The sequence below is a fragment of the Durio zibethinus genome, chromosome 14 (assembly GCF_047325235.1).
Source record: "Durio zibethinus cultivar Kanyao isolate XHJ-2024 chromosome 14, ASM4732523v1, whole genome shotgun sequence".
Lineage (NCBI taxonomy): Eukaryota > Viridiplantae > Streptophyta > Magnoliopsida > Malvales > Malvaceae > Durio > Durio zibethinus.
The window spans coordinates 11,855,953-11,865,640 of NC_143175.1; positions in this window are offsets into that span (position 1 = coordinate 11,855,953).

A 9,688-nucleotide genomic window follows, 5' to 3' on the forward strand; every position below is an offset into this window, starting at 1 on the left:
TAATATAATATTTAAATTTAAAATTTTTTTAATAATATTAAAATTATGAATCTATTAATTAAAATGATATTCACTTCTAACAGAGTTAATTTCAACTGATTATATATAATGAACGAATAATATTTGAAGTATAATATTAATTAAAATTTTATAATATAATATTAAAAGTTTTTAAAATTTATATAATATATTAAATATTTTATTATAATTTAAGAATCATTCATAATATTAATCCTAATAAATTATCAATTATAAATATTAAAAAATTATGATATTTTCTAGAAAATTAATTTTAAAATTTTAAAATCTAAAATCTTTTAAATGTATTTAAAATTAAAATTTTATAAAATATAATTATATAATTTATTTATGATATATAACATATATATAATAATTTACAATGCACTAAATATAAATTCATAAAATAAAAGGGCCAATCATTTCATAGCGTATCAGTATACTTGATTCGTCATTGTTCCCTATACATGTACACAATATTCCTAAACTAAATTGAAGGTAAAATTTTCTGCAGCCGGGTTCAGCCTGCCAGCCTTATAGGCTTACACTAGCTAGCTTACAATTTTTTTTTTATAGTAATTAAAAATCTCTAATATAACTTATACTTATAACCTGACTATTATTTAAGAAATAAAACCATATTAGTATTAATTTACTAATCTATTTTTTTGCATGAATGGTATATTAATTTATGTCTTATGATCAAACGGATTGAGAATGAGATATATGTCATATTAAATGTTATTTTTATTAATTAATTTTTTTATTATTATAATGATTTTAGGGCCGGTAAACAAATTAAAAACATAAAGGAGTTTCTTTAGTTTTTTTTAATTAGGTGTAATTGGTTATCAATCTTATATTTTGATTTATAAAATCGAGATTTGGTTCGAGAATATAATTATGCATAAAAAAAATTATAACACCTCTAGTGTTTATTCGAAGATGATATTAATTAATTTTATAACATCCTAAAATGATCTTGTTCAAATTATTTTTTACTTAAGATTTTATTATTCCTTCTTTCTTTGAATATTAAAAAATTTTTAAGTTATTTCTAACACTTTTGATATAACTTAAGAAAATTTTTCACTATAAAAGTATTTTAAAAAATCACTTTTTTTTAAAGGAACTATCATCAAATCTATTTTAATATTTTATGAGTAAAATAAATTATAATTTTCTTGTCATAGCATTTCTAAAAATTATACCAACACTTTTGATACAACTTAAAGAAATTTCTTATTTAAAAATTTTGAGAAAATTACCACTTGTGACTTCTTTTTAATTTCATCATTGATGAGAATTTTAATTTATTTTGAAACATTTATTAGTTATTCATTATTCTTATTTAAGTTATATGTAAACAATTTTATTGGTCAAACTCCTAAAATATTTCCAACACTCTTGGTAAAATCTTGGAAAAATTCTTCCCTTAAGAGTTTTTTATAAAATCATCACTCAATAATTTTGTTTTAGTTCCCAAAAGATTTCATCATCATCATCATCATCATCATCATCATCATCATCATCATCATCATCATCATCATCATCATCATCATCATCATCATTATTATTATCTCTCTTTTTACTTTTCTTTACTTATATATATATTTAATTTTTGGTATTTATTCGAAGTAAATGTTTATCTTTTTTGGAAATTTTCTAAAATATTTCTAACACTTTTAGAATATTTTAAAAAATTTCCTTACCCAAATATTTTTAGTAAAATCATTACTTTTGATTTTATTTTAATTTTTGTATTTGGAAAGAATTTTATTTTATTAAAAACATTTTATAAAAATTTTTTTAGAAAAATTCTCAAAAAAATCCTTTAACACTTTTTGGTAAATTTTTGAGAAAATTCATTGATTTGAGATCATTAATAAAATCACTACTTGTAATTTTATTTTTATTTCATCATTTTGTTTATTATTATTTTACTTTTATTTATTTCTGTTCATTATTCAAAATTTTATTTTTATCATTATTTTTTAAAAAATCCTAAATTATAAATTGGAAAATTCATGAAAATAAAATCAATAATTAAAACATTATAGCAAAATGACAAAAACAAAAAAAAAATGAATAAAAATAGAAAAAAAATAAAAAATATCAAAATTTCACTGGTCAACAGACAATCAATGTTGGAATCAACTCCGATTAGCACCGGTCAACAACCGACTATCAATGGTTCATAGTAACGGTTTGTTCGGTTTAGCAAGCAATCCAGTTCTATTTAGTACGGTTTGGAGTGATTTGATTTGTGGTTCAATTGGACAAGTTTATGTTTTGGCTAAGGCGGGTTTTGGTTGGTGTCATAACGTTTAGATCCGGGGATCTATCGCTAGACATTGATTTAAGGGAGTCGCCACCAATCTTTTTTATCTAGGTGCGATTGGTCACCTAAAGAATCTATCCTTTCAGAGAACACCTAAGTTTAAGGGTCCCTAAAAGAATAAGTTCAAGTCTACTAACCAGAACAAGGTTCGGGAGTTCGGTTACGTGTAAGGAAGGTTATAGTACCCTCACAACGCCCATCAAAAGATGGTACCAGCTTAAATTTGTGTTATCCAATTAGCCTTAAAATTTTACCAAGTAATTAATTGTTGGAAATTATTCTCAATTGACTCTAATACTTTTAGCAAAAAATTGAGAAAATCTCATCACCTCAAGAGTGTGCAAGAAAAACTACTGTTTCACTTGCAGAGGCTCCATCGTCGGATTAATTAAGGAAAAATAAAAATCAAAATCAAAATAGAAAGGAAGGAAATGATGATTGTTCTTATGTAGGAAAAATTGATACTTTAAACTTTTTCCCAAAAATATTTTTTTGAAAATTTTGATTTTCAAGGAAAATTGATACTTTCAACTTTTTCTCAAAAATCTTTTTTTGAAAATTTACTTTTAAGGAAAATTGATACTTTCAACTTTTCCCTAAAAATATTTTTTGAAAATTTTGATTTTCAAGGAAAATTAATACTTTCAATTTTTCCTCAAAAACCCTTTTTTTTGAAAATTTATTTTTAAGGAAAATTGATACTTTCAACTTTTTTCCAAAAATATTTTTTTTGAAAATTTTGATTTTCAAGAAAAATTGATACTTTCAATTTTTCCTCAAAAATCCTTTTTTGAAAATTTATTTTTAAGGAAAATTGATACTTTCAATTTTTTCCCAAAAATATTTTTTGATTTTTATTTAAAGAAAATAAAACAAAATAAAAGTAAAAATAAAAAAATAAAGAAAAGTAAAACAAAAATAAAAATAAGATAAAGATAAAAAATATTAAATAAATATAATCTATTAAATAAATAAATAAAACAAATAAACAAATAAATAAAAAAATTCTAAAAAAAAAAAAATCTGAAGTGGTTCGACTATCGGCTCAGCTCGGCTCAACTCAAGGAAGAGAAACGGCTCAGGGGGGCGGCTTAGGAAGCTCGGCTCGGCTTGGCTCGGAGGGGGGTAGGCACGCGCGGGTCAGGAAACGGGTCGACGCTCAGGTCTGATCGGGTCTCGGCAAAACGCGCGGATCCTTTGGGTCACTTAAGGCCAAAACGACGTCGTTTTGGGAGGGTATATAAGGTTCTTCCCTCTGTTTTTCGACAGAAAACTCCTCCCCTCTCTCTCTCTTCTTTCTTTTTTCTCTCCCTTCTCTCTAAAAGGATGAAGAACTCCGGTGAAATTTTCGTCGGATTCTGAAAAATATCGTTGAAATTTGGAAAATTTCGTCGGAAGTTCGTCGAAAGTTGGTCGGAAGATCACCGGTTTCTGGGATTCTTCGTCGAAAACTGGGCAGGTCACCTAAAACTTCAAGGTTGGTCGAAATTTTCATCGAAAAATTCAAACTTCGTCAGAAAATTCAACCGAAATCTAGAATTTTCCAGAAATTCACAGAAAAAAATTTGCCAAAAATCTTCAAAAAATTTCTGCTAGCTCCTAGAACACTCATAAACCTTTTCTTAGCTTCCTATACGCCTTTTTTTCTCTTAAATCATTAGCTTTGCCCACTGTTTTTTCTATCTAGCATCTGTTCCAGGAGGTCCCTTTTATAGGGATTGATCATGAGTTCGTGATCAATCCCAATTTCTCCTTGGACGGGGATTCAATCTTTGAATCCAATATGGACTCTTCTGATTGAATTCCCATTCACAATAGAATTCTTCAACTTTCAATCACAGCCCTCAAAAAAGAAAAAAATAATAATAATAATAATCAGATAATAAAAAAAATAAGATAAATGAATAAAATAAAATTAACAGATAATTAAAAAAATAAAATAAAATAAAATAAGATAAATCCAAAAATATTACAAAATAACAATAATAATATAATAATAAATATATAACTATATAAACAAAATACCTATAAATATTAACAAAAAAATGAAAATAAAAATAAAATAAATAAATAAATAGATAAATAAAGATATACACATATTAATACATAATAATAAATAAATAATAAAATACATAAAATACAAAAGAAAAAAAATAAAAATAAAAATAATACAAGATAAAAATTGAATTAGGCTTACCCATTTGGGTCAGGCCCAATTGATCTGGGCCTGGACCCAATTGGGTGTCTACAGCTGCCCCTCTTTGCACATTTTCTGTGAAACAGAAATTGCGCAAAGACGTAGACACCCAATCAAGACTTAACTCAACATTGTCATTTTTTGTTTTTTTTTATTTTTTGTGTTTTTTTTTATTTTTTTATTTTTTTTTTTACCAAAGCTCCTCTAAACAGAGGCTCAACGACTTTGAGAAACATAAATTGCTCCTCTAAACAGAGGCACCACGACTTTTGAAAATAAATTGCTCTTCTAAACAGAGGCACCACGACTTTGGAAAATAAATTGCTCCTCTAAACAGAGGCACCACGACTTTGGAAAATAAATTGTTCCTCTAAACAGAGGCACCACGACTTTTGAAAAGTAAATTGCTCCTCTAAACAGAGGCACCACGACTTTGGAAAGTAAATTGCTCCTCGACAATCATGTCCAAAGGAGTTAAAAGTTGTGTTTGAAGGAATTTCAGGAGATTATGCTCAAAGGTCTTATAAATCAACCCTGATACCAAAAGACATCCTATTTCAAGGATTAAGAACTTACCTGACAAGCTTTTTTTCCTTTCTTAATTTTGAAAATGTCTTCACATCTATCTTCTCTATGTGGGATCTTGGGATACCCCTGCTTCTTGAACTTATACACTATACTTTCCTGAAAATAGTGTATGTTATGCGATGCATATGAATTTCAATGCATGCTATGCAAATGTTGGTCAATTAAGTCCTATTCAATGCATGGTACTCAAGTTTCTCAAGCTTTTTTTTTTTTGGGCATCAAGCCTTTTGATTCTTCAGAGATCCAATTACACTGCTCTTCTAAGATCGAACCAGTGTAGCTCTCAATTGTCTTTTCCACTCACATTCTTCCTTGTTTAGTTTCTCAATAGTTCGAAATAAGCTTCATCAATCGATCATCACTTGACCATCATTCAATGAATTCTTCAGCACTAACAAATTTCAAAACAAGTTTCATCCACCATCATTGGGTCATTACTCATAGGTGTCTCAGCACTAACTATTCCAAAACAAACTTTGTCCACTGATTGTTCTCATCATTCAATCATAACTTGCAAGTCATATCGACCAATTCATCCTTGTACTCATCACTTGGCTATACCACTTTTCAAGATTTGCCCCATCATATTCTCCATTTGGTCACATCATATATCCTTCCAAATCATCCCTTTTAGGTTTCTACCATTTTTTCATTTTGTTACCACCATCATCTTAGATTTCTTTTCAAATGAATGCAAGACTCTTTTAAGCACATATTCATTCATTCATTATCATTTCAATTCTTGACAAATACAATGCAATCAAGCATTTTTTGAATCCATTCTAGGGGTGTAACAATAAGAGAACACATGGTGAATTATGGTAAAGATAATCAATGAAGATCTATTTTGATACAAAACAAATGGGAAAAGAAATGAATTGGATACATGTCATTGGGATGGATGGTATGTCCAAATGATGAATATTCAAACAATTCTCAACATTAATTTAGGATTCTTTTTCAAAAACTCATTCTATTTATAGTTGAAGTCATCTTGAACTTGGCAAACTTTACCCCAGTCTTTGAGGGATCTTTAAATGTCTTTGATCTTCCATTCATGTGAGCCATTTGACCTGGATCTTTCTCTATCAAAATCACCCTTTTAGGTTTTCAATTTGGATATCTTTTTTCTATTTTCTCATTCTTTCTTTTTTTTTTTTCATCATCTTTTTTCTTTTTTTCTTATTTTTCATCTATTGTTGATATCTTTCATACATCAAACTTTAGAGCAATGTAGCATGATTCCATTGCTTCATCATAAGCATACCTTTGCTCAACATGTGATCATTCAAGTTGAATATTCACACTTGATTCAAATGGACTTTTCAAGGTTGTAATGTAGGCCAAGGTGAAGGGTCATAAAAAAAATAGATATAATAGGCTCAAAACATGTATTAGAAAGGTTCAAAACCAAAGGATCATTTGATACAACTTGGCATTTTGCCCCACATCATTTCACTACTTTTTTTTCTCATACAAAAGATTCTCATTACTTTGCCCCAAGTCATGTGTGATATTTTTTTTTCTTTTCCTTTTTTTTTTATTTTTGAGGCCTTTTGTGATTTTTTTTCAAAAATTACCCCCCAATGTAGAGGGTGATCCTTGGTTGGGGTTCCTTCGAAAAAGAAATCATAATAGGCTCAAAGGGATAGCAATAAATGGTTTTTCGAATGGTAAAAGAAAGATGGCCATTTTTCATCTTAATTGTGAATATTTTTCTTGAACATCATCTATTGAACAAAGCTCATAATCCTATATAAAAAATTACATATCTTCAAGATATATCTCTTTCACTTTTGGTAATGGCTTACCCTCTTTTTTTTTTTTTTGCTCAAATCACCTTCTCATATTAATGTGGATGAGTTCTCAAAATTAAATCCCAGAATTATTGTTATCATTATCTAAATATTCATCATCCGAAGTTTGAGAATGAGAATGTAAAGTTATGAAAGGTAACAAAGTATGGAGTAATGGTCAAGTGAAAGAGAAAAATATAATGAAATGCATTGACTTGCCCTTATTAAGATGATAACAAGTGAAATCATATTGCAAAAAGAAATCCAACAATCACTCGAAAAGAAATCCTAACATGACAAAAGAAACCTTCAACTAGCCTTATCTCCATTCTTTAAAATTCTCTCCCCTATGCGATCAGATGAAGAATCTCTATTGACATCTTGTCCCTCAAGTCATTGTGACTCTCCGGACCCTTTCTGTTCTTGACTTTCACTCAGAACGCTAACATTAGGTGTTGTTGCTTTCCCTTGATCAAAACTTACCATTTCATCATTGATCAACCGTTGCACCTTATACTTTAAAGCAGTACAATTTTCAGTAGAATGGCCAAAAATTTCATAGTGGTAGTCGCAGTGGGCTGTAGGATCATACCATTTTGGATAGGGTGATTTAAGCGGCTCTACATGGCTGGGGGTAATCAATGGCTATTATAGAGTTCTCGATATAACTCTGTATAAGTCATAGGGATTGGATCAAATACAGGTTTTTCTCGAGTAGTTCGTTGTTCTCGTGAACCACTTGTTGGGTTAATAGGGCGAATTTGGGTTCTTGCAGGAGTTTGAATGTTAAGGCTATATGTAAGATCTTGAGGGCTAAAACTTGATCAGTATGTAGATGAATAAAATGGTTGTGGAGCTAGCTGGTATGAGTAGGATGAGGCATTATTCACAGTAGGATAGTATGGAGAGTAACCTTGGGATGGATAGGGTTGATAACTCTTGAATTGTCGTCTATCAAAGCTCACAGCTTGAGCTTGAGCTTCTTTCTTTTCTGATGTCTTCTTGGTTTTTCCTCTTCTCAACTTGCCATTTTTTATGGCACTTTCATTAATTTCTCCAGAGATTATCATGTCAGTGAAATTTTTTGTTGCATTCTCTATCATCTTTTCATAATAGGGAGGTTTTAAAGTGCTAACAAACAGCACTGTGGTCTCTTTCTCTGTCAGTAGAGGTTGCACCTGTGAAGCTATATCTCTTCATCTCTGGGCATACTTTTTAAAAGACTCGTTTGCTTTTTTTTTTTCAGATTATGTAAAGACAAACGATCAGGGGCCAAATCGATAATATGTCGATACTGACTGATGAAGTCATGTGCCATATCGCTCCAAGAACAAATACGGGTTCTGTCTAGCTGAACATACCACCTGGCCGCAGAACCAGTAAGACTGTCCTGGAAAACATGCATCAATAACTTTTCATCATGCGCATAAGCTGTCATTTTTTGATAATACATTATGATGTGAGTTTTAAGGCACTTTGTACCATCATATTTTTCAAATTTTGATACTTTAAACTTATGGGGGATAACCACATCAGGAACTAGGCAGAGCCCAGCAGCATCAACTGACCCATAAAAGTTAAATCCTTCCACAGCTCGTAGCCTTTGCTCTAATATGCTAATCTTGGAGCTTTCTTGAACTTTCACTCTTATCTTTTCTTTCTCTTTCTCTTTTAAATCATCTAGATCAGGAATTGGTTCCGCTACCTTTTCAGTGAAGATAGGATTTACATAGCTGTTATACTGCCCTAGGTTGAAGCTGATGGCATTTCAGGATATGTCGAATATGTGAAGTGTTATGGTGGGACCTCTTGAGCAGACTGGGCTTGAGGTGGGCCAAAACCTGAAGGATATAAAGGGTCAACCACTTCTTGTAATGGGGGAACTTGCTGGCTTGTATTTTTTGCAACTCATTTTTCTTTATTCATATTATTAAGAGCCTCCAGAATCTTGCTTAGCTCACTTTCAATCTTTTCTTGTGCTTTTCTTATCTTTTCAAATCTATGGGAACTTTTCTCCTCCATTTGCCTTACTATGGATCTTGTGTTGTATCGATGGGCAGGATTTTCACTAGATGGAGCTATCCTGAAACCTTGAGTACCATACTTATGATTAGAAATGTTATGATATGCTTTGTGTATGATGCTTTGATGCACAAATGGAATGCACATTTTCTTGAATGAAAATCTAGTATGAAATGGATGCAAATTATTGTGTTAAAACATGATCATGAAAATAATGCAGATGCATACAATTAGACAAACAACATAGTTAGTTTCATGGATGAAATGAAAGTGATGTTGATGTATAATGTTACAAAGCTAAACAATCAAAATGATTAGATAAACACCCTTTTTGTGTCTTAATTTCAGGGTATATTTATCATTGAGTAGAAAGGGCTCTATCCTAGGTTTAGGCATTCTTAAGGTTCACTATATGCGGTTTTAAGGTCAAAGTCTAAAGGTTCTCAAATTGTCCCTTACATCCTTGTCCATCACAGACTAGTAAGGCACCCTAATCCTCACCCATTACAGGCTACAAGCGAAAAAGGTTTAATTTGAGTGGAAGTATTTCGCTAGCCACTACGGAGACATTAGACCTCACGAAAGCAATAGGTACTTTACTCCCTCCTAGAGGGATGGAGCTCGAGTGTAGAGCTCATGTTATGCACATACATATGAATGATATAATTAACAAGGTAAATAAACATGAATAATAACACATATATACAAAAAATGGTTCAATTTTAT